Source organism: Schistocerca piceifrons, unplaced genomic scaffold (assembly GCF_021461385.2).
Source record: "Schistocerca piceifrons isolate TAMUIC-IGC-003096 unplaced genomic scaffold, iqSchPice1.1 HiC_scaffold_41, whole genome shotgun sequence".
In the NCBI taxonomy this organism is placed as follows: Eukaryota; Metazoa; Arthropoda; class Insecta; order Orthoptera; family Acrididae; genus Schistocerca; species Schistocerca piceifrons.
In genome coordinates this window covers 33461-59418 of record NW_025728636.1, presented here as the reverse complement: position 1 = coordinate 59418, position 25958 = coordinate 33461, and the positions used below count along the sequence as shown (strand labels likewise).

Sequence of the window (25958 nt, the reverse complement as noted above, 5' to 3'; positions counted from 1 at the left end):
GTCTCATAATCTTAAGGTCGTGAGTTCGATCCTCACCCGGGGCATTTAATTTACTTTCGTCCACAGCTAAATCGACGGCTCTGGGGTTTGCGAAGGAGCGGAACACTTTGTACTTTGTTATCCTCAAGGCTTCAACGACTCAGCGTGATAATGTTTACTTCCCGTTATTACTACTTGCAGTTCTTATGTAAAATTTTCAAGGAAAAAAGTACTAGTAATAAAACTGAATTTCGTACGATATAACGTGTAAAGTCCCACAATGTATGACCTGCTGTATGATGACAGGCAGCAGGTATTTACTTGCGAAATAAGTAAATAAATATTACTACTTACAGCTTTGCTTTTCCTCCTACCCCTGTAACAACGAGGCATAAAGCAATGGATTGTGACTTTTGCCATGCGCGCCTCGCCATGGGCGCGCGAAAAGATGCTCGCAAACAGGGAACGTGCGACACGGAAAGCGAGTGGACCGGGTGTAAACCCCGAAGAAAATGTGCGCGTCCGGTGTGGTCTAGTGGCTAGGATACCTGGCTTTCACCCAGGAGGCCCGGGTTCGATTCCCGGTACCGGAACGGAATTTTTCGGCAAAAGTCACGACAAGTTTTGACCCTGCGAAAGGCTGTTTCACGTCCTCCTCGCATTATAGCTACTGGTTCATAAACGTCAGCTGAAAACAGTCGAGAGAAACGGGCACGCAATGAAATTACTACGAGCAGCGGAATAAAGGGAGAAGAGACGCTGGTCCACTGTTGGACTGCTACCATAGAAATGTTACATGGCAATACGCAGAGCAATTACCGCGAAGCGATGAAAGACTGTCTGCACCGAGGCCCGTTAGCTCAGTCGGTTAGAGCGTCGTGCTAACAACGGGAAGGTCGTGGGTTCGATCCCCCCACGGGCCACTACGATTTCACTCTTCAAAAAGGCAACGCCGATTTCGGCGGGGAAGTATGGTAACAAAGAAATCGTCACATTGTGTGGGAGCTGATAGGGGACTAGAACGCGGCTTGTCGGGACGCGCTAAAACACTTCACTGGTCACAGCACGGTGAACACACAGTTTCTCGTCCGATCACCGCTACTGCGCGAAGCTGGGCGTTGTCAGTGCTTGGGCGGGTGACCGCCTGCGAACACTGGGCACTGCCGACAGTTTCAGTTCGTATTTCTCTTTCCTCGTTCGGTTTCGGAGCTGCAGCGCTATTCGGTCAAGGGCACTGGCGCCACGTTATGCCTTTCGGTATGCCAAGTCGCGCCGTGCGGCCACAGTGAAATGAAGGAGCGTGTTGTAAAATTTTCAACAAAGAAAAAAAAAAAAAAAAAAAAAGGAATGTACCAGTAATAAAACTGAATTTGTCTGACAGAACATGTGACATCAGACAATACATGATAACAGGCAGCAGGTATTTACTTGAGGCATAAGTAATGTGGTGGCCGCCTCGCCATACCTCTCTCAGTCGTTTCGCGTGCTTGTCCTCTTGATATAGGCCGATTGGAGAGCGTCAGCTCTCGCGTCAGCTGAGCAAAGTCGAGACAAGTCGAGACTCAAGGGGAATCGACGCACACACTATAGGGTGGCCTGCAGCGAGTAAGAGGGCGAAAGAAAGATTAATTTAAAGACGCGTGGCAAAAGTACTCATACGCAAAAGTAAAAGCCGGCTGCGGTGGCCGGGAATCGAACCCGGATCAACTGCTTGGAAGGCAACTATGCTGACCATTACACCACCACCGCACGGTTTCCGTCCGCGCACGCCGCGCTGTGTCTGCTTCCCGCCTGTCGGCGGCGGCTCAAGGTGGTCGTAGCTGTAGGCGCATTACGGGGTAGGCGAGCGCATCCAGACAGCGTCTCTACGCACATTCGCGTCCTTTGGCAAGAGTCGTCGCGCACGTGCGCCGCAAGAGTACTTAGGCGATCGCGTTCGGGCGTCATTTTAAGCAGTGCAGTGCAGTTCAGGATTCAGCGTGTGTAGCATTCTCTCGAGAGGATGCGACGGCGCTGGACGGCAGTCCCACTTTCCCCTCAGACGTCTGCCGCGGAAAGCACCAGGAAGCTGTGAACTAGCTGAGCATCGGTGGTTCAGTGGTAGAATGCTCGCCTGCCACGCGGGCGGCCCGGGTTCGATTCCCGGCCGATGCATCATTTTGTTTTTCTCCGATAGTGGTGCTGCGTGTCTTTCGCACTCGAACTGCGTGAGCCATGAGAATGAACCGCGGGATATCCGTGTGGGAATAACCGAACATGCAGCGCGCACGACTGCTCGTTTGGACTGTTGTGCGCTATTGTACATACTGGCGTCGGCCTAGCATCGCAAGTTGCCTGTCGCGCCGGGAATGCACGTGTAGCAACAGAAAAAAAAAATGAGCCACGAAGTGCAGACTCTCTACCACCGGTATTTGGTACTTACCGAGATTCCAGAAGGCGTGGCGATCGCCTGCCTCGGTAGCGCAGTAGGCAGCGCGTAAGTCTCATAATCTTAAGGTCGTGAGTTCGATCCTCACCCGGGGCATTTAATTTACTTTCGTCCACAGCTAAATCGACGGCTCTGGGGTTTGCGAAGGAGCGGAACACTTTGTACTTTGTTATCCTCAAGGCTTCAACGACTCAGCGTGATAATGTTTACTTCCCGTTATTACTACTTGCAGTTCTTATGTAAAATTTTCAAGGAAAAAAGTACTAGTAATAAAACTGAATTTCGTACGATATAACGTGTAAAGTCCACACAATGTATGACCTGCTGTATGATGACAGGCAGCAGGTATTTACTTGCGAAATAAGTAAATAAATATTACTACTTACAGCTTTGCTTTTCCTCCTACCCCTGTAACAACGAGGCATAAAGCAATGGATTGTGACTTTTGCCATGCGCGCCTCGCCATGGGCGCGCGAAAAGATGCTCGCAAACAGGGAACGTGCGACACGGAAAGCGAGTGGACCGGGTGTAAACCCCGAAGAAAATGTGCGCGTCCGGTGTGGTCTAGTGGCTAGGATACCTGGCTTTCACCCAGGAGGCCCGGGTTCGATTCCCGGTACCGGAACGGAATTTTTCGGCAAAAGTCACGACAAGTTTTGACCCTGCGAAAGGCTGTTTCACGTCCTCCTCGCATTATAGCTACTGGTTCATAAACGTCAGCTGAAAACAGTCGAGAGAAACGGGCACGCAATGAAATTACTACGAGCAGCGGAATAAAGGGAGAAGAGACGCTGGTCCACTGTTGGACTGCTACCATAGAAATGTTACATGGCAATACGCAGAGCAATTACCGCGAAGCGATGAAAGACTGTCTGCACCGAGGCCCGTTAGCTCAGTCGGTTAGAGCGTCGTGCTAACAACGGGAAGGTCGTGGGTTCGATCCCCCACGGGCCACTACGATTTCACTCTTTCAAAAAGGCAACGCCGATTTCGGCGGGGAAGTATGGTAACAAAGAAATCGTCACATTGTGTGGGAGCTGATAGGGGACCAGAACGCGGCTTGTCGGGACGCGCTAAAACACTTCACTGGTCACAGCACGGTGAACACACAGTTTCTCGTCCGATCACCGCTACTGCGCGAAGCTGGGCGTTGTCAGTGCTTGGGCGGGTGACCGCCTGCGAACACTGGGCACTGCCGACAGTTTCAGTTCGTATTTCTCTTTCCTCTTCGGTTTCGGAGCTGCAGCGCTATTCGGTCAAGGGCACTGGCGCCACGTTATGCCTTTCGGTATGCCAAGTCGCGCCGTGCGGCCACAGTGAAATGAAGGAGCGTGTTGTAAAATTTTCAACAAAGAAAAAAAAAAAAAAAAAAAAAGAATGTACCAGTAATAAAACTGAATTTGTCTGACAGAACATGTGACATCAGACAATACATGATAACAGGCAGCAGGTATTTACTTGAGGCATAAGTAATGTGGTGGCCGCCTCGCCATACCTCTCTCAGTCGTTTCGCGTGCTTGTCCTCTTGATATAGGCCGATTGGAGAGCGTCAGCTCTCGCGTCAGCTGAGCAAAGTCGAGACAAGTCGAGACTCAAGGGGAATCGACGCACACACTATAGGGTGGCCTGCAGCGAGTAAGAGGGCGAAAGAAAGATTAATTTAAAGACGCGTGGCAAAAGTACTCATACGCAAAAGTAAAAGCCGGCTGCGGTGGCCGGGAATCGAACCCGGATCAACTGCTTGGAAGGCAACTATGCTGACCATTACACCACCACCGCACGGTTTCCGTCCGCGCACGCCGCGCTGTGTCTGCTTCCCGCCTGTCGGCGGCGGCTCAAGGTGGTCGTAGCTGTAGGGCGCATTACGGGGTAGGCGAGCGCATCCAGACAGCGTCTCTACGCACATTTCGCGTCCTTTGGCAAGAGTCGTCGCGCACGTGCGCCGCAAGAGTACTTAGGCGATCGCGTTCGGGCGTCATTTTTAAGCAGTGCAGTGCAGTTCAGGATTCAGCGTGTGTAGCATTCTCTCGAGAGGATGCGACGGCGCTGGACGGCAGTCCCACTTTCCCCTCAGACGTCTGCCGCGGAAAGCACCAGGAAGCTGTGAACTAGCTGAGCATCGGTGGTTCAGTGGTAGAATGCTCGCCTGCCACGCGGGCGGCCCGGGTTCGATTCCCGGCCGATGCATCATTTTGTTTTTTCTCCGATAGTGGTGCTGCGTGTCTTTCGCACTCGAACTGCGTGAGCCATGAGAATGAACCGCGGGATATCCGTGTGGGAATAACCGAACATGCAGCGCGCACGACTGCTCGTTTGGACTGTTGTGCGCTATTGTACATACTGGCGTCGGCCTAGCATCGCAAGTTGCCTGTCGCGCCCGGGAATGCACGTGTAGCAACAGAAAAAAAATGAGCCACGAAGTGCAGACTCTCTACCACCGGTATTTGGTACTTACCGAGATTCCAGAAGGCGTGGCGATCGCCTGCCTCGGTAGCGCAGTAGGCAGCGCGTAAGTCTCATAATCTTAAGGTCGTGAGTTCGATCCTCACCCGGGGCATTTAATTTACTTTCGTCCACAGCTAAATCGACGGCTCTGGGGTTTGCGAAGGAGCGGAACACTTTGTACTTTGTTATCCTCAAGGCTTCAACGACTCAGCGTGATAATGTTTACTTCCCGTTATTACTACTTGCAGTTCTTATGTAAAATTTTCAAGGAAAAAAGTACTAGTAATAAAACTGAATTTCGTACGATATAACGTGTAAAGTCCCACAATGTATGACCTGCTGTATGATGACAGGCAGCAGGTATTTACTTGCGAAATAAGTAAATAAATATTACTACTTACAGCTTTGCTTTTCCTCCTACCCCTGTAACAACGAGGCATAAAGCAATGGATTGTGACTTTTGCCATGCGCGCCTCGCCATGGGCGCGCGAAAAGATGCTCGCAAACAGGGAACGTGCGACACGGAAAGCGAGTGGACCGGGTGTAAACCCCGAAGAAAATGTGCGCGTCCGGTGTGGTCTAGTGGCTAGGATACCTGGCTTTCACCCAGGAGGCCCGGGTTCGATTCCCGGTACCGGAACGGAATTTTTCGGCAAAAGTCACGACAAGTTTTGACCCTGCGAAAGGCTGTTTCACGTCCTCCTCGCATTATAGCTACTGGTTCATAAACGTCAGCTGAAAACAGTCGAGAGAAACGGGCACGCAATGAAATTACTACGAGCAGCGGAATAAAGGGAGAAGAGACGCTGGTCCACTGTTGGACTGCTACCATAGAAATGTTACATGGCAATACGCAGAGCAATTACCGCGAAGCGATGAAAGACTGTCTGCACCGAGGCCCGTTAGCTCAGTCGGTTAGAGCGTCGTGCTAACAACGGGAAGGTCGTGGGTTCGATCCCCCACGGGCCACTACGATTTCACTCTTTCAAAAAGGCAACGCCGATTTCGGCGGGGAAGTATGGTAACAAAGAAATCGTCACATTGTGTGGGAGCTGATAGGGGACCAGAACGCGGCTTGTCGGGACGCGCTAAAACACTTCACTGGTCACAGCACGGTGAACACACAGTTTCTCGTCCGATCACCGCTACTGCGCGAAGCTGGGCGTTGTCAGTGCTTGGGCGGGTGACCGCCTGCGAACACTGGGCACTGCCGACAGTTTCAGTTCGTATTTCTCTTTCCTCTTCGGTTTCGGAGCTGCAGCGCTATTCGGTCAAGGGCACTGGCGCCACGTTATGCCTTTCGGTATGCCAAGTCGCGCCGTGCGGCCACAGTGAAATGAAGGAGCGTGTTGTAAAATTTTCAACAAAGAAAAAAAAAAAAAAAAAAAAAGGAATGTACCAGTAATAAAACTGAATTTGTCTGACAGAACATGTGACATCAGACAATACATGATAACAGGCAGCAGGTATTTACTTGAGGCATAAGTAATGTGGTGGCCGCCTCGCCATACCTCTCTCAGTCGTTTCGCGTGCTTGTCCTCTTGATATAGGCCGATTGGAGAGCGTCAGCTCTCGCGTCAGCTGAGCAAAGTCGAGACAAGTCGAGACTCAAGGGGAATCGACGCACACACTATAGGGTGGCCTGCAGCGAGTAAGAGGGCGAAAGAAAGATTAATTTAAAGACGCGTGGCAAAAGTACTCATACGCAAAAGTAAAAGCCGGCTGCGGTGGCCGGGAATCGAACCCGGATCAACTGCTTGGAAGGCAACTATGCTGACCATTACACCACCACCGCACGGTTTCCGTCCGCGCACGCCGCGCTGTGTCTGCTTCCCGCCTGTCGGCGGCGGCTCAAGGTGGTCGTAGCTGTAGGCGCATTACGGGGTAGGCGAGCGCATCCAGACAGCGTCTCTACGCACATTTCGCGTCCTTTGGCAAGAGTCGTCGCGCACGTGCGCCGCAAGAGTACTTAGGCGATCGCGTTCGGGCGTCATTTTTAAGCAGTGCAGTGCAGTTCAGGATTCAGCGTGTGTAGCATTCTCTCGAGAGGATGCGACGGCGCTGGACGGCAGTCCCACTTTCCCCTCAGACGTCTGCCGCGGAAAGCACCAGGAAGCTGTGAACTAGCTGAGCATCGGTGGTTCAGTGGTAGAATGCTCGCCTGCCACGCGGGCGGCCCGGGTTCGATTCCCGGCCGATGCATCATTTTGTTTTTTCTCCGATAGTGGTGCTGCGTGTCTTTCGCACTCGAACTGCGTGAGCCATGAGAATGAACCGCGGGATATCCGTGTGGGAATAACCGAACATGCAGCGCGCACGACTGCTCGTTTGGACTGTTGTGCGCTATTGTACATACTGGCGTCGGCCTAGCATCGCAAGTTGCCTGTCGCGCCGGGAATGCACGTGTAGCAACAGAAAAAAAATGAGCCACGAAGTGCAGACTCTCTACCACCGGTATTTGGTACTTACCGAGATTCCAGAAGGCGTGGCGATCGCCTGCCTCGGTAGCGCAGTAGGCAGCGCGTAAGTCTCATAATCTTAAGGTCGTGAGTTCGATCCTCACCCGGGGCATTTAATTTACTTTCGTCCACAGCTAAATCGACGGCTCTGGGGTTTGCGAAGGAGCGGAACACTTTGTACTTTGTTATCCTCAAGGCTTCAACGACTCAGCGTGATAATGTTTACTTCCCGTTATTACTACTTGCAGTTCTTATGTAAAATTTTCAAGGAAAAAAGTACTAGTAATAAAACTGAATTTCGTACGATATAACGTGTAAAGTCCCACAATGTATGACCTGCTGTATGATGACAGGCAGCAGGTATTTACTTGCGAAATAAGTAAATAAATATTACTACTTACAGCTTTGCTTTTCCTCCTACCCCTGTAACAACGAGGCATAAAGCAATGGATTGTGACTTTTGCCATGCGCGCCTCGCCATGGGCGCGCGAAAAGATGCTCGCAAACAGGGAACGTGCGACACGGAAAGCGAGTGGACCGGGTGTAAACCCCGAAGAAAATGTGCGCGTCCGGTGTGGTCTAGTGGCTAGGATACCTGGCTTTCACCCAGGAGGCCCGGGTTCGATTCCCGGTACCGGAACGGAATTTTTCGGCAAAAGTCACGACAAGTTTTGACCCTGCGAAAGGCTGTTTCACGTCCTCCTCGCATTATAGCTACTGGTTCATAAACGTCAGCTGAAAACAGTCGAGAGAAACGGGCACGCAATGAAATTACTACGAGCAGCGGAATAAAGGGAGAAGAGACGCTGGTCCACTGTTGGACTGCTACCATAGAAATGTTACATGGCAATACGCAGAGCAATTACCGCGAAGCGATGAAAGACTGTCTGCACCGAGGCCCGTTAGCTCAGTCGGTTAGAGCGTCGTGCTAACAACGGGAAGGTCGTGGGTTCGATCCCCCCACGGGCCACTACGATTTCACTCTTCCAAAAAGGCAACGCCGATTTCGGCGGGGAAGTATGGTAACAAAGAAATCGTCACATTGTGTGGGAGCTGATAGGGGACTAGAACGCGGCTTGTCGGGACGCGCTAAAACACTTCACTGGTCACAGCACGGTGAACACACAGTTTCTCGTCCGATCACCGCTACTGCGCGAAGCTGGGCGTTGTCAGTGCTTGGGCGGGTGACCGCCTGCGAACACTGGGCACTGCCGACAGTTTCAGTTCGTATTTCTCTTTCCTCTTCGGTTTCGGAGCTGCAGCGCTATTCGGTCAAGGGCACTGGCGCCACGTTATGCCTTTCGGTATGCCAAGTCGCGCCGTGCGGCCACAGTGAAATGAAGGAGCGTGTTGTAAAATTTTCAACAAAGAAAAAAAAAAAAAAAAAAAAGGAATGTACCAGTAATAAAACTGAATTTGTCTGACAGAACATGTGACATCAGACAATACATGATAACAGGCAGCAGGTATTTACTTGAGGCATAAGTAATGTGGTGGCCGCCTCGCCATACCTCTCTCAGTCGTTTCGCGTGCTTGTCCTCTTGATATAGGCCGATTGGAGAGCGTCAGCTCTCGCGTCAGCTGAGCAAAGTCGAGACAAGTCGAGACTCAAGGGGAATCGACGCACACACTATAGGGTGGCCTGCAGCGAGTAAGAGGGCGAAAGAAAGATTAATTTAAAGACGCGTGGCAAAAGTACTCATACGCAAAAGTAAAAGCCGGCTGCGGTGGCCGGGAATCGAACCCGGATCAACTGCTTGGAAGGCAACTATGCTGACCATTACACCACCACCGCACGGTTTCCGTCCGCGCACGCCGCGCTGTGTCTGCTTCCCGCCCTGTCGGCGGCGGCTCAAGGTGGTCGTAGCTGTAGGCGCATTACGGGGTAGGCGAGCGCATCCAGACAGCGTCTCTACGCACATTTCGCGTCCTTTGGCAAGAGTCGTCGCGCACGTGCGCCGCAAGAGTACTTAGGCGATCGCGTTCGGGCGTCATTTTTAAGCAGTGCAGTGCAGTTCAGGATTCAGCGTGTGTAGCATTCTCTCGAGAGGATGCGACGGCGCTGGACGGCAGTCCCACTTTCCCCTCAGACGTCTGCCGCGGAAAGCACCAGGAAGCTGTGAACTAGCTGAGCATCGGTGGTTCAGTGGTAGAATGCTCGCCTGCCACGCGGGCGGCCCGGGTTCGATTCCCGGCCGATGCATCATTTTGTTTTTTCTCCGATAGTGGTGCTGCGTGTCTTTCGCACTCGAACTGCGTGAGCCATGAGAATGAACCGCGGGATATCCGTGTGGGAATAACCGAACATGCAGCGCGCACGACTGCTCGTTTGGACTGTTGTGCGCTATTGTACATACTGGCGTCGGCCTAGCATCGCAAGTTGCCTGTCGCGCCGGGAATGCACGTGTAGCAACAGAAAAAAAATGAGCCACGAAGTGCAGACTCTCTACCACCGGTATTTGGTACTTACCGAGATTCCAGAAGGCGTGGCGATCGCCTGCCTCGGTAGCGCAGTAGGCAGCGCGTAAGTCTCATAATCTTAAGGTCGTGAGTTCGATCCTCACCCGGGGCATTTAATTTACTTTCGTCCACAGCTAAATCGACGGCTCTGGGGTTTGCGAAGGAGCGGAACACTTTGTACTTTGTTATCCTCAAGGCTTCAACGACTCAGCGTGATAATGTTTACTTCCCGTTATTACTACTTGCAGTTCTTATGTAAAATTTTCAAGGAAAAAAGTACTAGTAATAAAACTGAATTTCGTACGATATAACGTGTAAAGTCCCACAATGTATGACCTGCTGTATGATGACAGGCAGCAGGTATTTACTTGCGAAATAAGTAAATAAATATTACTACTTACAGCTTTGCTTTTCCTCCTACCCCTGTAACAACGAGGCATAAAGCAATGGATTGTGACTTTTGCCATGCGCGCCTCGCCATGGGCGCGCGAAAAGATGCTCGCAAACAGGGAACGTGCGACACGGAAAGCGAGTGGACCGGGTGTAAACCCCGAAGAAAATGTGCGCGTCCGGTGTGGTCTAGTGGCTAGGATACCTGGCTTTCACCCAGGAGGCCCGGGTTCGATTCCCGGTACCGGAACGGAATTTTTCGGCAAAAGTCACGACAAGTTTTGACCCTGCGAAAGGCTGTTTCACGTCCTCCTCGCATTATAGCTACTGGTTCATAAACGTCAGCTGAAAACAGTCGAGAGAAACGGGGCACGCAATGAAATTACTACGAGCAGCGGAATAAAGGGAGAAGAGACGCTGGTCCACTGTTGGACTGCTACCATAGAAATGTTACATGGCAATACGCAGAGCAATTACCGCGAAGCGATGAAAGACTGTCTGCACCGAGGCCCGTTAGCTCAGTCGGTTAGAGCGTCGTGCTAACAACGGGAAGGTCGTGGGTTCGATCCCCCACGGGCCACTACGATTTCACTCTTTCAAAAGGCAACGCCGATTTCGGCGGGGAAGTATGGTAACAAAGAAATCGTCACATTGTGTGGGAGCTGATAGGGGACCAGAACGCGGCTTGTCGGGACGCGCTAAAACACTTCACTGGTCACAGCACGGTGAACACACAGTTTCTCGTCCGATCACCGCTACTGCGCGAAGCTGGGCGTTGTCAGTGCTTGGGCGGGTGACCGCCTGCGAACACTGGGCACTGCCGACAGTTTCAGTTCGTATTTCTCTTTCCTCTTCGGTTTCGGAGCTGCAGCGCTATTCGGTCAAGGGCACTGGCGCCACGTTATGCCTTTCGGTATGCCAAGTCGCGCCGTGCGGCCACAGTGAAATGAAGGAGCGTGTTGTAAAATTTTCAACAAAGAAAAAAAAAAAAAAAAAAAAAGGAATGTACCAGTAATAAAACTGAATTTGTCTGACAGAACATGTGACATCAGACAATACATGATAACAGGCAGCAGGTATTTACTTGAGGCATAAGTAATGTGGTGGCCGCCTCGCCATACCTCTCTCAGTCGTTTCGCGTGCTTGTCCTCTTGATATAGGCCGATTGGAGAGCGTCAGCTCTCGCGTCAGCTGAGCAAAGTCGAGACAAGTCGAGACTCAAGGGGAATCGACCGCACACACTATAGGGTGGCCTGCAGCGAGTAAGAGGGCGAAAGAAAGATTAATTTAAAGACGCGTGGCAAAAGTACTCATACGCAAAAGTAAAAGCCGGCTGCGGTGGCCGGGAATCGAACCCGGATCAACTGCTTGGAAGGCAACCTATGCTGACCATTACACCACCACCGCACGGTTTCCCGTCCGCGCACGCCGCGCTGTGTCTGCTTCCCGCCTGTCGGCGGCGGCTCAAGGTGGTCGTAGCTGTAGGCGCATTACGGGGTAGGCGAGCGCATCCAGACAGCGTCTCTACGCACATTTCGCGTCCTTTGGCAAGAGTCGTCGCGCACTGTGCGCCGCAAGAGTACTTAGGCGATCGCGTTCGGGCGTCATTTTTAAGCAGTGCAGTGCAGTTCAGGATTCAGCGTGTGTAGCATTCTCTCGAGAGGATGCGACGGCGCTGGACGGCAGTCCCACTTTCCCCTCAGACGTCTGCCGCGGAAAGCACCAGGAAGCTGTGAACTAGCTGAGCATCGGTGGTTCAGTGTAGAATGCTCGCCTGCCACGCGGGCGGCCCGGGTTCGATTCCCGGCCGATGCATCATTTTGTTTTTTCTCCGATAGTGGTGCTGCGTGTCTTTCGCACTCGAACTGCGTGAGCCATGAGAATGAACCGCGGGATATCCGTGTGGGAATAACCGAACATGCAGCGCGCACGACTGCTCGTTTGGACTGTTGTGCGCTATTGTACATACTGGCGTCGGCCTAGCATCGCAAGTTGCCTGTCGCGCCGGGAATGCACGTGTAGCAACAGAAAAAAAATGAGCCACGAAGTGCAGACTCTCTACCACCGGTATTTGGTACTTACCGAGATTCCAGAAGGCGTGGCGATCGCCTGCCTCGGTAGCGCAGTAGGCAGCGCGTAAGTCTCATAATCTTAAGGTCGTGAGTTCGATCCTCACCCGGGGCATTTAATTTACTTTCGTCCACAGCTAAATCGACGGCTCTGGGGTTTGCGAAGGAGCGGAACACTTTGTACTTTGTTATCCTCAAGGCTTCAACGACTCAGCGTGATAATGTTTACTTCCCGTTATTACTACTTGCAGTTCTTATGTAAAATTTTCAAGGAAAAAAGTACTAGTAATAAAACTGAATTTCGTACGATATAACGTGTAAAGTCCCACAATGTATGACCTGCTGTATGATGACAGGCAGCAGGTATTTACTTGCGAAATAAGTAAATAAATATTACTACTTACAGCTTTGCTTTTCCTCCTACCCCTGTAACAACGAGGCATAAAGCAATGGATTGTGACTTTTGCCATGCGCGCCTCGCCATGGGCGCGCGAAAAGATGCTCGCAAACAGGGAACGTGCGACACGGAAAGCGAGTGGACCGGGTGTAAACCCCGAAGAAAATGTGCGCGTCCGGTGTGGTCTAGTGGCTAGGATACCTGGCTTTCACCCAGGAGGCCCGGGTTCGATTCCCGGTACCGGAACGGAATTTTTCGGCAAAAGTCACGACAAGTTTTGACCCTGCGAAAGGCTGTTTCACGTCCTCCTCGCATTATAGCTACTGGTTCATAAACGTCAGCTGAAAACAGTCGAGAGAAACGGGCACGCAATGAAATTACTACGAGCAGCGGAATAAAGGGAGAAGAGACGCTGGTCCACTGTTGGACTGCTACCATAGAAATGTTACATGGCAATACGCAGAGCAATTACCGCGAAGCGATGAAAGACTGTCTGCACCGAGGCCCGTTAGCTCAGTCGGTTAGAGCGTCGTGCTAACAACGGGAAGGTCGTGGGTTCGATCCCCCACGGGCCACTACGATTTCACTCTTTCAAAAAGGCAACGCCGATTTCGGCGGGGAAGTATGGTAACAAAGAAATCGTCACATTGTGTGGGAGCTGATAGGGGACCAGAACGCGGCTTGTCGGGACGCGCTAAAACACTTCACTGGTCACAGCACGGTGAACACACAGTTTCTCGTCCGATCACCGCTACTGCGCGAAGCTGGGCGTTGTCAGTGCTTGGGCGGGTGACCGCCTGCGAACACTGGGCACTGCCGACAGTTTCAGTTCGTATTTCTCTTTCCTCTTCGGTTTCGGAGCTGCAGCGCTATTCGGTCAAGGGCACTGGCGCCACGTTATGCCTTTCGGTATGCCAAGTCGCGCCGTGCGGCCACAGTGAAATGAAGGAGCGTGTTGTAAAATTTTCAACAAAGAAAAAAAAAAAAAAAAAAAAAGGAATGTACCAGTAATAAAACTGAATTTGTCTGACAGAACATGTGACATCAGACAATACATGATAACAGGCAGCAGGTATTTACTTGAGGCATAAGTAATGTGGTGGCCGCCTCGCCATACCTCTCTCAGTCGTTTCGCGTGCTTGTCCTCTTGATATAGGCCGATTGGAGAGCGTCAGCTCTCGCGTCAGCTGAGCAAAGTCGAGACAAGTCGAGACTCAAGGGGAATCGACGCACACACTATAGGGTGGCCTGCAGCGAGTAAGAGGGCGAAAGAAAGATTAATTTAAAGACGCGTGGCAAAAGTACTCATACGCAAAAGTAAAAGCCGGCTGCGGTGGCCGGGAATCGAACCCGGATCAACTGCTTGGAAGGCAACTATGCTGACCATTACACCACCACCGCACGGTTTCCGTCCGCGCACGCCGCGCTGTGTCTGCTTCCCGCCTGTCGGCGGCGGCTCAAGGTGGTCGTAGCTGTAGGCGCATTACGGGGTAGGCGAGCGCATCCAGACAGCGTCTCTACGCACATTTCGCGTCCTTTGGCAAGAGTCGTCGCGCACGTGCGCCGCAAGAGTACTTAGGCGATCGCGTTCGGGCGTCATTTTTAAGCAGTGCAGTGCAGTTCAGGATTCAGCGTGTGTAGCATTCTCTCGAGAGGATGCGACGGCGCTGGACGGCAGTCCCACTTTCCCCTCAGACGTCTGCCGCGGAAAGCACCAGGAAGCTGTGAACTAGCTGAGCATCGGTGGTTCAGTGGTAGAATGCTCGCCTGCCACGCGGGCGGCCCGGGTTCGATTCCCGGCCGATGCATCATTTTGTTTTTTCTCCGATAGTGGTGCTGCGTGTCTTTCGCACTCGAACTGCGTGAGCCATGAGAATGAACCGCGGGATATCCGTGTGGGAATAACCGAACATGCAGCGCGCACGACTGCTCGTTTGGACTGTTGTGCGCTATTGTACATACTGGCGTCGGCCTAGCATCGCAAGTTGCCTGTCGCGCCGGGAATGCACGTGTAGCAACAGAAAAAAAATGAGCCACGAAGTGCAGACTCTCTACCACCGGTATTTGGTACTTACCGAGATTCCAGAAGGCGTGGCGATCGCCTGCCTCGGTAGCGCAGTAGGCAGCGCGTAAGTCTCATAATCTTAAGGTCGTGAGTTCGATCCTCACCCGGGGCATTTAATTTACTTTCGTCCACAGCTAAATCGACGGCTCTGGGGTTTGCGAAGGAGCGGAACACTTTGTACTTTGTTATCCTCAAGGCTTCAACGACTCAGCGTGATAATGTTTACTTCCCGTTATTACTACTTGCAGTTCTTATGTAAAATTTTCAAGGAAAAAAGTACTAGTAATAAAACTGAATTTCGTACGATATAACGTGTAAAGTCCCACAATGTATGACCTGCTGTATGATGACAGGCAGCAGGTATTTACTTGCGAAATAAGTAAATAAATATTACTACTTACAGCTTTGCTTTTCCTCCTACCCCTGTAACAACGAGGCATAAAGCAATGGATTGTGACTTTTGCCATGCGCGCCTCGCCATGGGCGCGCGAAAAGATGCTCGCAAACAGGGAACGTGCGACACGGAAAGCGAGTGGACCGGGTGTAAACCCCGAAGAAAATGTGCGCGTCCGGTGTGGTCTAGTGGCTAGGATACCTGGCTTTCACCCAGGAGGCCCGGGTTCGATTCCCGGTACCGGAACGGAATTTTTCGGCAAAAGTCACGACAAGTTTTGACCCTGCGAAAGGCTGTTTCACGTCCTCCTCGCATTATAGCTACTGGTTCATAAACGTCAGCTGAAAACAGTCGAGAGAAACGGGCACGCAATGAAATTACTACGAGCAGCGGAATAAAGGGAGAAGAGACGCTGGTCCACTGTTGGACTGCTACCATAGAAATGTTACATGGCAATACGCAGAGCAATTACCGCGAAGCGATGAAAGACTGTCTGCACCGAGGCCCGTTAGCTCAGTCGGTTAGAGCGTCGTGCTAACAACGGGAAGGTCGTGGGTTCGATCCCCCACGGGCCACTACGATTTCACTCTTTCAAAAAGGCAACGCCGATTTCGGCGGGGAAGTATGGTAACAAAGAAATCGTCACATTGTGTGGGAGCTGATAGGGGACCAGAACGCGGCTTGTCGGGACGCGCTAAAACACTTCACTGGTCACAGCACGGTGAACACACAGTTTCTCGTCCGATCACCGCTACTGCGCGAAGCTGGGCGTTGTCAGTGCTTGGGCGGGTGACCGCCTGCGAACACTGGGCACTGCCGACAGTTTCAGTTCGTATTTCTCTTTCCTCTTCGGTTTCGGAGCTGCAGCGCTATTCGGTCAAGGGCACTGGCGCCACGTTATGCCTTTCGGTATGCCAAGTCGCGCCGTGCGGCCACAGTGAAATGAAGGAGCGTGTTGTAAAATTTTCAACAAAGAAAAAAAAAAAAAAAAAAAAAGGAATGTACCAGTAATAAAACTGAATTTGTCTGACAGAACATGTGACATCAGACAATACATGATAACAGGCAGCAGGTATTTACTTGAGGCATAAGTAATGTGGTGGCCGCCTCGCCATACCTCTCTCAGTCGTTTCGCGTGCTTGTCCTCTTGATATAGGCCGATTGGAGAGCGTCAGCTCTCGCGTCAGCTGAGCAAAGTCGAGACAAGTCGAGACTCAAGGGGAATCGACGCACACACTATAGGGTGGCCTGCAGCGAGTAAGAGGGCGAAAGAAAGATTAATTTAAAGACGCGTGGCAAAAGTACTCATACGCAAAAGTAAAAGCCGGCTGCGGTGGCCGGGAATCGAACCCGGATCAACTGCTTGGAAGGCAACTATGCTGACCATTACACCACCACCGCACGGTTTCCGTCCGCGCACGCCGCGCTGTGTCTGCTTCCCGCCTGTCGGCGGCGGCTCAAGGTGGTCGTAGCTGTAGGCGCATTACGGGGTAGGCGAGCGCATCCAGACAGCGTCTCTACGCACATTTCGCGTCCTTTGGCAAGAGTCGTCGCGCACGTGCGCCGCAAGAGTACTTAGGCGATCGCGTTCGGGCGTCATTTTTAAGCAGTGCAGTGCAGTTCAGGATTCAGCGTGTGTAGCATTCTCTCGAGAGGATGCGACGGCGCTGGACGGCAGTCCCACTTTCCCCTCAGACGTCTGCCGCGGAAAGCACCAGGAAGCTGTGAACTAGCTGAGCATCGGTGGTTCAGTGGTAGAATGCTCGCCTGCCACGCGGGCGGCCCGGGTTCGATTCCCGGCCGATGCATCATTTTGTTTTTTCTCCGATAGTGGTGCTGCGTGTCTTTCGCACTCGAACTGCGTGAGCCATGAGAATGAACCGCGGGATATCCGTGTGGGAATAACCGAACATGCAGCGCGCACGACTGCTCGTTTGGACTGTTGTGCGCTATTGTACATACTGGCGTCGGCCTAGCATCGCAAGTTGCCTGTCGCGCCGGGAATGCACGTGTAGCAACAGAAAAAAAATGAGCCACGAAGTGCAGACTCTCTACCACCGGTATTTGGTACTTACCGAGATTCCAGAAGGCGTGGCGATCGCCTGCCTCGGTAGCGCAGTAGGCAGCGCGTAAGTCTCATAATCTTAAGGTCGTGAGTTCGATCCTCACCCGGGGCATTTAATTTACTTTCGTCCACAGCTAAATCGACGGCTCTGGGGTTTGCGAAGGAGCGGAACACTTTGTACTTTGTTATCCTCAAGGCTTCAACGACTCAGCGTGATAATGTTTACTTCCCGTTATTACTACTTGCAGTTCTTATGTAAAATTTTCAAGGAAAAAAGTACTAGTAATAAAACTGAATTTCGTACGATATAACGTGTAAAGTCCCACAATGTATGACCTGCTGTATGATGACAGGCAGCAGGTATTTACTTGCGAAATAAGTAAATAAATATTACTACTTACAGCTTTGCTTTTCCTCCTACCCCTGTAACAACGAGGCATAAAGCAATGGATTGTGACTTTTGCCATGCGCGCCTCGCCATGGGCGCGCGAAAAGATGCTCGCAAACAGGGAACGTGCGACACGGAAAGCGAGTGGACCGGGTGTAAACCCCGAAGAAAATGTGCGCGTCCGGTGTGGTCTAGTGGCTAGGATACCTGGCTTTCACCCAGGAGGCCCGGGTTCGATTCCCGGTACCGGAACGGAATTTTTCGGCAAAAGTCACGACAAGTTTTGACCCTGCGAAAGGCTGTTTCACGTCCTCCTCGCATTATAGCTACTGGTTCATAAACGTCAGCTGAAAACAGTCGAGAGAAACGGGCACGCAATGAAATTACTACGAGCAGCGGAATAAAGGGAGAAGAGACGCTGGTCCACTGTTGGACTGCTACCATAGAAATGTTACATGGCAATACGCAGAGCAATTACCGCGAAGCGATGAAAGACTGTCTGCACCGAGGCCCGTTAGCTCAGTCGGTTAGAGCGTCGTGCTAACAACGGGAAGGTCGTGGGTTCGATCCCCCACGGGCCACTACGATTTCACTCTTTCAAAAAGGCAACGCCGATTTCGGCGGGGAAGTATGGTAACAAAGAAATCGTCACATTGTGTGGGAGCTGATAGGGGACCAGAACGCGGCTTGTCGGGACGCGCTAAAACACTTCACTGGTCACAGCACGGTGAACACACAGTTTCTCGTCCGATCACCGCTACTGCGCGAAGCTGGGCGTTGTCAGTGCTTGGGCGGGTGACCGCCTGCGAACACTGGGCACTGCCGACAGTTTCAGTTCGTATTTCTCTTTCCTCTTCGGTTTCGGAGCTGCAGCGCTATTCGGTCAAGGGCACTGGCGCCACGTTATGCCTTTCGGTATGCCAAGTCGCGCCGTGCGGCCACAGTGAAATGAAGGAGCGTGTTGTAAAATTTTCAACAAAGAAAAAAAAAAAAAAAAAAAAAGGAATGTACCAGTAATAAAACTGAATTTGTCTGACAGAACATGTGACATCAGACAATACATGATAACAGGCAGCAGGTATTTACTTGAGGCATAAGTAATGTGGTGGCCGCCTCGCCATACCTCTCTCAGTCGTTTCGCGTGCTTGTCCTCTTGATATAGGCCGATTGGAGAGCGTCAGCTCTCGCGTCAGCTGAGCAAAGTCGAGACAAGTCGAGACTCAAGGGGAATCGACGCACACACTATAGGGTGGCCTGCAGCGAGTAAGAGGGCGAAAGAAAGATTAATTTAAAGACGCGTGGCAAAAGTACTCATACGCAAAAGTAAAAGCCGGCTGCGGTGGCCGGGAATCGAACCCGGATCAACTGCTTGGAAGGCAACTATGCTGACCATTACACCACCACCGCACGGTTTCCGTCCGCGCACGCCGCGCTGTGTCTGCTTCCCGCCTGTCGGCGGCGGCTCAAGGTGGTCGTAGCTGTAGGCGCATTACGGGGTAGGCGAGCGCATCCAGACAGCGTCTCTACGCACATTTCGCGTCCTTTGGCAAGAGTCGTCGCGCACGTGCGCCGCAAGAGTACTTAGGCGATCGCGTTCGGGCGTCATTTTTAAGCAGTGCAGTGCAGTTCAGGATTCAGCGTGTGTAGCATTCTCTCGAGAGGATGCGACGGCGCTGGACGGCAGTCCCACTTTCCCCTCAGACGTCTGCCGCGGAAAGCACCAGGAAGCTGTGAACTAGCTGAGCATCGGTGGTTCAGTGGTAGAATGCTCGCCTGCCACGCGGGCGGCCCGGGTTCGATTCCCGGCCGATGCATCATTTTGTTTTTTCTCCGATAGTGGTGCTGCGTGTCTTTCGCACTCGAACTGCGTGAGCCATGAGAATGAACCGCGGGATATCCGTGTGGGAATAACCGAACATGCAGCGCGCACGACTGCTCGTTTGGACTGTTGTGCGCTATTGTACATACTGGCGTCGGCCTAGCATCGCAAGTTGCCTGTCGCGCCGGGAATGCACGTGTAGCAACAGAAAAAAAATGAGCCACGAAGTGCAGACTCTCTACCACCGGTATTTGGTACTTACCGAGATTCCAGAAGGCGTGGCGATCGCCTGCCTCGGTAGCGCAGTAGGCAGCGCGTAAGTCTCATAATCTTAAGGTCGTGAGTTCGATCCTCACCCGGGGCATTTAATTTACTTTCGTCCACAGCTAAATCGACGGCTCTGGGGTTTGCGAAGGAGCGGAACACTTTGTACTTTGTTATCCTCAAGGCTTCAACGACTCAGCGTGATAATGTTTACTTCCCGTTATTACTACTTGCAGTTCTTATGTAAAATTTTCAAGGAAAAAAGTACTAGTAATAAAACTGAATTTCGTACGATATAACGTGTAAAGTCCCACAATGTATGACCTGCTGTATGATGACAGGCAGCAGGTATTTACTTGCGAAATAAGTAAATAAATATTACTACTTACAGCTTTGCTTTTCCTCCTACCCCTGTAACAACGAGGCATAAAGCAATGGATTGTGACTTTTGCCATGCGCGCCTCGCCATGGGCGCGCGAAAAGATGCTCGCAAACAGGGAACGTGCGACACGGAAAGCGAGTGGACCGGGTGTAAACCCCGAAGAAAATGTGCGCGTCCGGTGTGGTCTAGTGGCTAGGATACCTGGCTTTCACCCAGGAGGCCCGGGTTCGATTCCCGGTACCGGAACGGAATTTTTCGGCAAAAGTCACGACAAGTTTTGACCCTGCGAAAGGCTGTTTCACGTCCTCCTCGCATTATAGCTACTGGTTCATAAACGTCAGCTGAAAACAGTCGAGAGAAACGGGCACGCAATGAAATTACTACGAGCAGCGGAATAAAGGGAGAAGAGACGCTGGTCCACTGTTGGACTGCTACCATAGAAATGTTACATGGCAATACGCAGAGCAATTACCGCGAAGCGATGAAAGACTGTCTGCACCGAGGCCCGTTAGCTCAGTCGGTTAGAGCGTCGTGCTAACAACGGGAAGGTCGTGGGTTCGATCCCCCACGGGCCACTACGATTTCACTCTTTCAAAAAGGCAACGCCGATTTCGGCGGGGAAGTATGGTAACAAAGAAATCGTCACATTGTGTGGGAGCTGATAGGGGACCAGAACGCGGCTTGTCGGGACGCGCTAAAACACTTCACTGGTCACAGCACGGTGAACACACAGTTTCTCGTCCGATCACCGCTACTGCGCGAAGCTGGGCGTTGTCAGTGCTTGGGCGGGTGACCGCCTGCGAACACTGGGCACTGCCGACAGTTTCAGTTCGTATTTCTCTTTCCTCTTCGGTTTCGGAGCTGCAGCGCTATTCGGTCAAGGGCACTGGCGCCACGTTATGCCTTTCGGTATGCCAAGTCGCGCCGTGCGGCCACAGTGAAATGAAGGAGCGTGTTGTAAAATTTTCAACAAAGAAAAAAAAAAAAAAAAAAAAAGGAATGTACCAGTAATAAAACTGAATTTGTCTGACAGAACATGTGACATCAGACAATACATGATAACAGGCAGCAGGTATTTACTTGAGGCATAAGTAATGTGGTGGCCGCCTCGCCATACCTCTCTCAGTCGTTTCGCGTGCTTGTCCTCTTGATATAGGCCGATTGGAGAGCGTCAGCTCTCGCGTCAGCTGAGCAAAGTCGAGACAAGTCGAGACTCAAGGGGAATCGACGCACACACTATAGGGTGGCCTGCAGCGAGTAAGAGGGCGAAAGAAAGATTAATTTAAAGACGCGTGGCAAAAGTACTCATACGCAAAAGTAAAAGCCGGCTGCGGTGGCCGGGAATCGAACCCGGATCAACTGCTTGGAAGGCAACTATGCTGACCATTACACCACCACCGCACGGTTTCCGTCCGCGCACGCCGCGCTGTGTCTGCTTCCCGCCTGTCGGCGGCGGCTCAAGGTGGTCGTAGCTGTAGGCGCATTACGGGGTAGGCGAGCGCATCCAGACAGCGTCTCTACGCACATTTCGCGTCCTTTGGCAAGAGTCGTCGCGCACGTGCGCCGCAAGAGTACTTAGGCGATCGCGTTCGGGCGTCATTTTTAAGCAGTGCAGTGCAGTTCAGGATTCAGCGTGTGTAGCATTCTCTCGAGAGGATGCGACGGCGCTGGACGGCAGTCCCACTTTCCCCTCAGACGTCTGCCGCGGAAAGCACCAGGAAGCTGTGAACTAGCTGAGCATCGGTGGTTCAGTGGTAGAATGCTCGCCTGCCACGCGGGCGGCCCGGGTTCGATTCCCGGCCGATGCATCATTTTGTTTTTTCTCCGATAGTGGTGCTGCGTGTCTTTCGCACTCGAACTGCGTGAGCCATGAGAATGAACCGCGGGATATCCGTGTGGGAATAACCGAACATGCAGCGCGCACGACTGCTCGTTTGGACTGTTGTGCGCTATTGTACATACTGGCGTCGGCCTAGCATCGCAAGTTGCCTGTCGCGCCGGGAATGCACGTGTAGCAACAGAAAAAAAAAATGAGCCACGAAGTGCAGACTCTCTACCACCGGTATTTGGTACTTACCGAGATTCCAGAAGGCGTGGCGATCGCCTGCCTCGGTAGCGCAGTAGGCAGCGCGTAAGTCTCATAATCTTAAGGTCGTGAGTTCGATCCTCACCCGGGGCATTTAATTTACTTTCGTCCACAGCTAAATCGACGGCTCTGGGGTTTGCGAAGGAGCGGAACACTTTGTACTTTGTTATCCTCAAGGCTTCAACGACTCAGCGTGATAATGTTTACTTCCCGTTATTACTACTTGCAGTTCTTATGTAAAATTTTCAAGGAAAAAAGTACTAGTAATAAAACTGAATTTCGTACGATATAACGTGTAAAGTCCCACAATGTATGACCTGCTGTATGATGACAGGCAGCAGGTATTTACTTGCGAAATAAGTAAATAAATATTACTACTTACAGCTTTGCTTTTCCTCCTACCCCTGTAACAACGAGGCATAAAGCAATGGATTGTGACTTTTGCCATGCGCGCCTCGCCATGGGCGCGCGAAAAGATGCTCGCAAACAGGGAACGTGCGACACGGAAAGCGAGTGGACCGGGTGTAAACCCCGAAGAAAATGTGCGCGTCCGGTGTGGTCTAGTGGCTAGGATACCTGGCTTTCACCCAGGAGGCCCGGGTTCGATTCCCGGTACCGGAACGGAATTTTTCGGCAAAAGTCACGACAAGTTTTGACCCTGCGAAAGGCTGTTTCACGTCCTCCTCGCATTATAGCTACTGGTTCATAAACGTCAGCTGAAAACAGTCGAGAGAAACGGGCACGCAATGAAATTACTACGAGCAGCGGAATAAAGGGAGAAGAGACGCTGGTCCACTGTTGGACTGCTACCATAGAAATGTTACATGGCAATACGCAGAGCAATTACCGCGAAGCGATGAAAGACTGTCTGCACCGAGGCCCGTTAGCTCAGTCGGTTAGAGCGTCGTGCTAACAACGGGAAGGTCGTGGGTTCGATCCCCCACGGGCCACTACGATTTCACTCTTTCAAAAAGGCAACGCCGATTTCGGCGGGGAAGTATGGTAACAAAGAAATCGTCACATTGTGTGGGAGCTGATAGGGGACCAGAACGCGGCTTGTCGGGACGCGCTAAAACACTTCACTGGTCACAGCACGGTGAACACACAGTTTCTCGTCCGATCACCGCTACTGCGCGAAGCTGGGCGTTGTCAGTGCTTGGGCGGGTGACCGCCTGCGAACACTGGGCACTGCCGACAGTTTCAGTTCGTATTTCTCTTTCCTCTTCGGTTTCGGAGCTGCAGCGCTATTCGGTCAAGGGCACTGGCGCCACGTTATGCCTTTCGGTATGCCAAGTCGCGCCGTGCGGCCACAGTGAAATGAAGGAGCGTGTTGTAAAATTTTCAACAAAGAAAAAAAAAAAAAAAAAAAAAGGAATGTACCAGTAATAAAACTGAATTTGTCTGACAGAACATGTGACATCAGACAATACATGATAACAGGCAGCAGGTATTTACTTGAGGCATAAGTAATGTGGTGGCCGCCTCGCCATACCTCTCTCAGTCGTTTCGCGTGCTTGTCCTCTTGATATAGGCCGATTGGAGAGCGTCAGCTCTCGCGTCAGCTGAGCAAAGTCGAGACAAGTCGAGACTCAAGGGGAATCGACGCACACACTATAGGGTGGCCTGCAGCGAGTAAGAGGGCGAAAGAAAGATTAATTTAAAGACGCGTGGCAAAAGTACTCATACGCAAAAGTAAAAGCCGGCTGCGGTGGCCGGGAATCGAACCCGGATCAACTGCTTGGAAGGCAACTATGCTGACCATTACACCACCACCGCACGGTTTCCGTCCGCGCACGCCGCGCTGTGTCTGCTTCCCGCCTGTCGGCGGCGGCTCAAGGTGGTCGTAGCTGTAGGCGCATTACGGGGTAGGCGAGCGCATCCAGACAGCGTCTCTACGCACATTTCGCGTCCTTTGGCAAGAGTCGTCGCGCACGTGCGCCGCAAGAGTACTTAGGCGATCGCGTTCGGGCGTCATTTTTAAGCAGTGCAGTGCAGTTCAGGATTCAGCGTGTGTAGCATTCTCTCGAGAGGATGCGACGGCGCTGGACGGCAGTCCCACTTTCCCCTCAGACGTCTGCCGCGGAAAGCACCAGGAAGCTGTGAACTAGCTGAGCATCGGTGGTTCAGTGGTAGAATGCTCGCCTGCCACGCGGGCGGCCCGGGTTCGATTCCCGGCCGATGCATCATTTTGTTTTTTCTCCGATAGTGGTGCTGCGTGTCTTTCGCACTCGAACTGCGTGAGCCATGAGAATGAACCGCGGGATATCCGTGTGGGAATAACCGAACATGCAGCGCGCACGACTGCTCGTTTGGACTGTTGTGCGCTATTGTACATACTGGCGTCGGCCTAGCATCGCAAGTTGCCTGTCGCGCCGGGAATGCACGTGTAGCAACAGAAAAAAAAAATGAGCCACGAAGTGCAGACTCTCTACCACCGGTATTTGGTACTTACCGAGATTCCAGAAGGCGTGGCGATCGCCTGCCTCGGTAGCGCAGTAGGCAGCGCGTAAGTCTCATAATCTTAAGGTCGTGAGTTCGATCCTCACCCGGGGCATTTAATTTACTTTCGTCCACAGCTAAATCGACGGCTCTGGGGTTTGCGAAGGAGCGGAACACTTTGTACTTTGTTATCCTCAAGGCTTCAACGACTCAGCGTGATAATGTTTACTTCCCGTTATTACTACTTGCAGTTCTTATGTAAAATTTTCAAGGAAAAAAGTACTAGTAATAAAACTGAATTTCGTACGATATAACGTGTAAAGTCCCACAATGTATGACCTGCTGTATGATGACAGGCAGCAGGTATTTACTTGCGAAATAAGTAAATAAATATTACTACTTACAGCTTTGCTTTTCCTCCTACCCCTGTAACAACGAGGCATAAAGCAATGGATTGTGACTTTTGCCATGCGCGCCTCGCCATGGGCGCGCGAAAAGATGCTCGCAAACAGGGAACGTGCGACACGGAAAGCGAGTGGACCGGGTGTAAACCCCGAAGAAAATGTGCGCGTCCGGTGTGGTCTAGTGGCTAGGATACCTGGCTTTCACCCAGGAGGCCCGGGTTCGATTCCCGGTACCGGAACGGAATTTTTCGGCAAAAGTCACGACAAGTTTTGACCCTGCGAAAGGCTGTTTCACGTCCTCCTCGCATTATAGCTACTGGTTCATAAACGTCAGCTGAAAACAGTCGAGAGAAACGGGCACGCAATGAAATTACTACGAGCAGCGGAATAAAGGGAGAAGAGACGCTGGTCCACTGTTGGACTGCTACCATAGAAATGTTACATGGCAATACGCAGAGCAATTACCGCGAAGCGATGAAAGACTGTCTGCACCGAGGCCCGTTAGCTCAGTCGGTTAGAGCGTCGTGCTAACAACGGGAAGGTCGTGGGTTCGATCCCCCCACGGGCCACTACGATTTCACTCTTCCAAAAAGGCAACGCCGATTTCGGCGGGGAAGTATGGTAACAAAGAAATCGTCACATTGTGTGGGAGCTGATAGGGGACCAGAACGCGACTTGTCGGGACGCGCTAAAACACTTCACTGGTCACAGCACGGTGAACACACAGTTTCTCGTCCGATCACCGCTACTGCGCGAAGCTGGGCGTTGTCAGTGCTTGGGCGGGTGACCGCCTGCGAACACTGGGCACTGCCGACAGTTTCAGTTCGTATTTCTCTTTCCTCTTCGGTTTCGGAGCTGCAGCGCTATTCGGTCAAGGGCACTGGCGCCACGTTATGCCTTTCGGTATGCCAAGTCGCGCCGTGCGGCCACAGTGAAATGAAGGAGCGTGTTGTAAAATTTTCAACAAAGAAAAAAAAAAAAAAAAAAAAAAGGAATGTACCAGTAATAAAACTGAATTTGTCTGA

At 51.8% G+C, this 25958-nt stretch overlaps 52 non-coding genes across 52 annotated transcripts; 42 read left to right on the top strand and 10 right to left on the bottom strand.

Moving 5' to 3' along the window:
* The first annotated feature begins 500 nt into the window (after positions 1-500).
* Positions 501-572, top strand: Trnae-uuc. The gene has a single exon. It is a non-coding gene; the product is annotated as a tRNA-Glu (tRNA).
* Positions 573-828: 256 nt separating this feature from the next.
* On the top strand, positions 829-902 carry Trnav-aac. The gene has a single exon. It is a non-coding gene; the product is annotated as a tRNA-Val (tRNA).
* A 754-nt stretch (positions 903-1656) lies between these two features.
* Positions 1657-1728, bottom strand: Trnag-ucc. The gene has a single exon. It is a non-coding gene; the product is annotated as a tRNA-Gly (tRNA).
* A 334-nt stretch (positions 1729-2062) lies between these two features.
* Trnag-gcc lies at positions 2063-2133 on the top strand. Its single transcript has one exon. It is a non-coding gene; the product is annotated as a tRNA-Gly (tRNA).
* A 297-nt stretch (positions 2134-2430) lies between these two features.
* Positions 2431-2503, top strand: Trnam-cau. The gene has a single exon. It is a non-coding gene; the product is annotated as a tRNA-Met (tRNA).
* A 457-nt stretch (positions 2504-2960) lies between these two features.
* On the top strand, positions 2961-3032 carry Trnae-uuc. The gene has a single exon. It is a non-coding gene; the product is annotated as a tRNA-Glu (tRNA).
* A 256-nt stretch (positions 3033-3288) lies between these two features.
* Positions 3289-3361, top strand: Trnav-aac. Its single transcript has one exon. It is a non-coding gene; the product is annotated as a tRNA-Val (tRNA).
* Positions 3362-4114: 753 nt separating this feature from the next.
* On the bottom strand, positions 4115-4186 carry Trnag-ucc. Its single transcript has one exon. It is a non-coding gene; the product is annotated as a tRNA-Gly (tRNA).
* A 337-nt stretch (positions 4187-4523) lies between these two features.
* Positions 4524-4594, top strand: Trnag-gcc. Its single transcript has one exon. It is a non-coding gene; the product is annotated as a tRNA-Gly (tRNA).
* A 297-nt stretch (positions 4595-4891) lies between these two features.
* Trnam-cau lies at positions 4892-4964 on the top strand. Its single transcript has one exon. It is a non-coding gene; the product is annotated as a tRNA-Met (tRNA).
* A 456-nt stretch (positions 4965-5420) lies between these two features.
* Trnae-uuc lies at positions 5421-5492 on the top strand. Its single transcript has one exon. It is a non-coding gene; the product is annotated as a tRNA-Glu (tRNA).
* Positions 5493-5748: 256 nt separating this feature from the next.
* On the top strand, positions 5749-5821 carry Trnav-aac. The gene has a single exon. It is a non-coding gene; the product is annotated as a tRNA-Val (tRNA).
* Positions 5822-6575: 754 nt separating this feature from the next.
* Positions 6576-6647, bottom strand: Trnag-ucc. Its single transcript has one exon. It is a non-coding gene; the product is annotated as a tRNA-Gly (tRNA).
* Positions 6648-6983: 336 nt separating this feature from the next.
* Trnag-gcc lies at positions 6984-7054 on the top strand. Its single transcript has one exon. It is a non-coding gene; the product is annotated as a tRNA-Gly (tRNA).
* Positions 7055-7350: 296 nt separating this feature from the next.
* Positions 7351-7423, top strand: Trnam-cau. The gene has a single exon. It is a non-coding gene; the product is annotated as a tRNA-Met (tRNA).
* Positions 7424-7879: 456 nt separating this feature from the next.
* Trnae-uuc lies at positions 7880-7951 on the top strand. The gene has a single exon. It is a non-coding gene; the product is annotated as a tRNA-Glu (tRNA).
* Positions 7952-8207: 256 nt separating this feature from the next.
* Positions 8208-8281, top strand: Trnav-aac. Its single transcript has one exon. It is a non-coding gene; the product is annotated as a tRNA-Val (tRNA).
* A 753-nt stretch (positions 8282-9034) lies between these two features.
* Positions 9035-9106, bottom strand: Trnag-ucc. The gene has a single exon. It is a non-coding gene; the product is annotated as a tRNA-Gly (tRNA).
* A 337-nt stretch (positions 9107-9443) lies between these two features.
* On the top strand, positions 9444-9514 carry Trnag-gcc. Its single transcript has one exon. It is a non-coding gene; the product is annotated as a tRNA-Gly (tRNA).
* Positions 9515-9810: 296 nt separating this feature from the next.
* Positions 9811-9883, top strand: Trnam-cau. The gene has a single exon. It is a non-coding gene; the product is annotated as a tRNA-Met (tRNA).
* A 456-nt stretch (positions 9884-10339) lies between these two features.
* Positions 10340-10411, top strand: Trnae-uuc. Its single transcript has one exon. It is a non-coding gene; the product is annotated as a tRNA-Glu (tRNA).
* Positions 10412-10668: 257 nt separating this feature from the next.
* Positions 10669-10741, top strand: Trnav-aac. The gene has a single exon. It is a non-coding gene; the product is annotated as a tRNA-Val (tRNA).
* Positions 10742-11495: 754 nt separating this feature from the next.
* On the bottom strand, positions 11496-11568 carry Trnag-ucc. Its single transcript has one exon. It is a non-coding gene; the product is annotated as a tRNA-Gly (tRNA).
* A 338-nt stretch (positions 11569-11906) lies between these two features.
* On the top strand, positions 11907-11976 carry Trnag-gcc. Its single transcript has one exon. It is a non-coding gene; the product is annotated as a tRNA-Gly (tRNA).
* Positions 11977-12272: 296 nt separating this feature from the next.
* Positions 12273-12345, top strand: Trnam-cau. Its single transcript has one exon. It is a non-coding gene; the product is annotated as a tRNA-Met (tRNA).
* Positions 12346-12801: 456 nt separating this feature from the next.
* On the top strand, positions 12802-12873 carry Trnae-uuc. Its single transcript has one exon. It is a non-coding gene; the product is annotated as a tRNA-Glu (tRNA).
* A 256-nt stretch (positions 12874-13129) lies between these two features.
* On the top strand, positions 13130-13202 carry Trnav-aac. The gene has a single exon. It is a non-coding gene; the product is annotated as a tRNA-Val (tRNA).
* Positions 13203-13956: 754 nt separating this feature from the next.
* Trnag-ucc lies at positions 13957-14028 on the bottom strand. Its single transcript has one exon. It is a non-coding gene; the product is annotated as a tRNA-Gly (tRNA).
* A 336-nt stretch (positions 14029-14364) lies between these two features.
* Positions 14365-14435, top strand: Trnag-gcc. The gene has a single exon. It is a non-coding gene; the product is annotated as a tRNA-Gly (tRNA).
* A 296-nt stretch (positions 14436-14731) lies between these two features.
* On the top strand, positions 14732-14804 carry Trnam-cau. The gene has a single exon. It is a non-coding gene; the product is annotated as a tRNA-Met (tRNA).
* A 456-nt stretch (positions 14805-15260) lies between these two features.
* Trnae-uuc lies at positions 15261-15332 on the top strand. Its single transcript has one exon. It is a non-coding gene; the product is annotated as a tRNA-Glu (tRNA).
* A 256-nt stretch (positions 15333-15588) lies between these two features.
* Positions 15589-15661, top strand: Trnav-aac. The gene has a single exon. It is a non-coding gene; the product is annotated as a tRNA-Val (tRNA).
* Positions 15662-16415: 754 nt separating this feature from the next.
* Trnag-ucc lies at positions 16416-16487 on the bottom strand. Its single transcript has one exon. It is a non-coding gene; the product is annotated as a tRNA-Gly (tRNA).
* A 336-nt stretch (positions 16488-16823) lies between these two features.
* Trnag-gcc lies at positions 16824-16894 on the top strand. The gene has a single exon. It is a non-coding gene; the product is annotated as a tRNA-Gly (tRNA).
* A 296-nt stretch (positions 16895-17190) lies between these two features.
* On the top strand, positions 17191-17263 carry Trnam-cau. The gene has a single exon. It is a non-coding gene; the product is annotated as a tRNA-Met (tRNA).
* Positions 17264-17719: 456 nt separating this feature from the next.
* Positions 17720-17791, top strand: Trnae-uuc. Its single transcript has one exon. It is a non-coding gene; the product is annotated as a tRNA-Glu (tRNA).
* A 256-nt stretch (positions 17792-18047) lies between these two features.
* Trnav-aac lies at positions 18048-18120 on the top strand. The gene has a single exon. It is a non-coding gene; the product is annotated as a tRNA-Val (tRNA).
* Positions 18121-18874: 754 nt separating this feature from the next.
* Positions 18875-18946, bottom strand: Trnag-ucc. The gene has a single exon. It is a non-coding gene; the product is annotated as a tRNA-Gly (tRNA).
* A 336-nt stretch (positions 18947-19282) lies between these two features.
* Positions 19283-19353, top strand: Trnag-gcc. Its single transcript has one exon. It is a non-coding gene; the product is annotated as a tRNA-Gly (tRNA).
* Positions 19354-19649: 296 nt separating this feature from the next.
* Positions 19650-19722, top strand: Trnam-cau. Its single transcript has one exon. It is a non-coding gene; the product is annotated as a tRNA-Met (tRNA).
* A 456-nt stretch (positions 19723-20178) lies between these two features.
* Positions 20179-20250, top strand: Trnae-uuc. The gene has a single exon. It is a non-coding gene; the product is annotated as a tRNA-Glu (tRNA).
* A 256-nt stretch (positions 20251-20506) lies between these two features.
* Positions 20507-20579, top strand: Trnav-aac. Its single transcript has one exon. It is a non-coding gene; the product is annotated as a tRNA-Val (tRNA).
* Positions 20580-21333: 754 nt separating this feature from the next.
* Positions 21334-21405, bottom strand: Trnag-ucc. Its single transcript has one exon. It is a non-coding gene; the product is annotated as a tRNA-Gly (tRNA).
* Positions 21406-21741: 336 nt separating this feature from the next.
* On the top strand, positions 21742-21812 carry Trnag-gcc. The gene has a single exon. It is a non-coding gene; the product is annotated as a tRNA-Gly (tRNA).
* Positions 21813-22110: 298 nt separating this feature from the next.
* Trnam-cau lies at positions 22111-22183 on the top strand. Its single transcript has one exon. It is a non-coding gene; the product is annotated as a tRNA-Met (tRNA).
* Positions 22184-22639: 456 nt separating this feature from the next.
* On the top strand, positions 22640-22711 carry Trnae-uuc. Its single transcript has one exon. It is a non-coding gene; the product is annotated as a tRNA-Glu (tRNA).
* Positions 22712-22967: 256 nt separating this feature from the next.
* Trnav-aac lies at positions 22968-23040 on the top strand. The gene has a single exon. It is a non-coding gene; the product is annotated as a tRNA-Val (tRNA).
* Positions 23041-23794: 754 nt separating this feature from the next.
* Positions 23795-23866, bottom strand: Trnag-ucc. Its single transcript has one exon. It is a non-coding gene; the product is annotated as a tRNA-Gly (tRNA).
* Positions 23867-24202: 336 nt separating this feature from the next.
* Positions 24203-24273, top strand: Trnag-gcc. Its single transcript has one exon. It is a non-coding gene; the product is annotated as a tRNA-Gly (tRNA).
* Positions 24274-24571: 298 nt separating this feature from the next.
* Trnam-cau lies at positions 24572-24644 on the top strand. The gene has a single exon. It is a non-coding gene; the product is annotated as a tRNA-Met (tRNA).
* A 456-nt stretch (positions 24645-25100) lies between these two features.
* Trnae-uuc lies at positions 25101-25172 on the top strand. Its single transcript has one exon. It is a non-coding gene; the product is annotated as a tRNA-Glu (tRNA).
* A 256-nt stretch (positions 25173-25428) lies between these two features.
* On the top strand, positions 25429-25502 carry Trnav-aac. The gene has a single exon. It is a non-coding gene; the product is annotated as a tRNA-Val (tRNA).
* Positions 25503-25958: the final 456 nt, after the last annotated feature.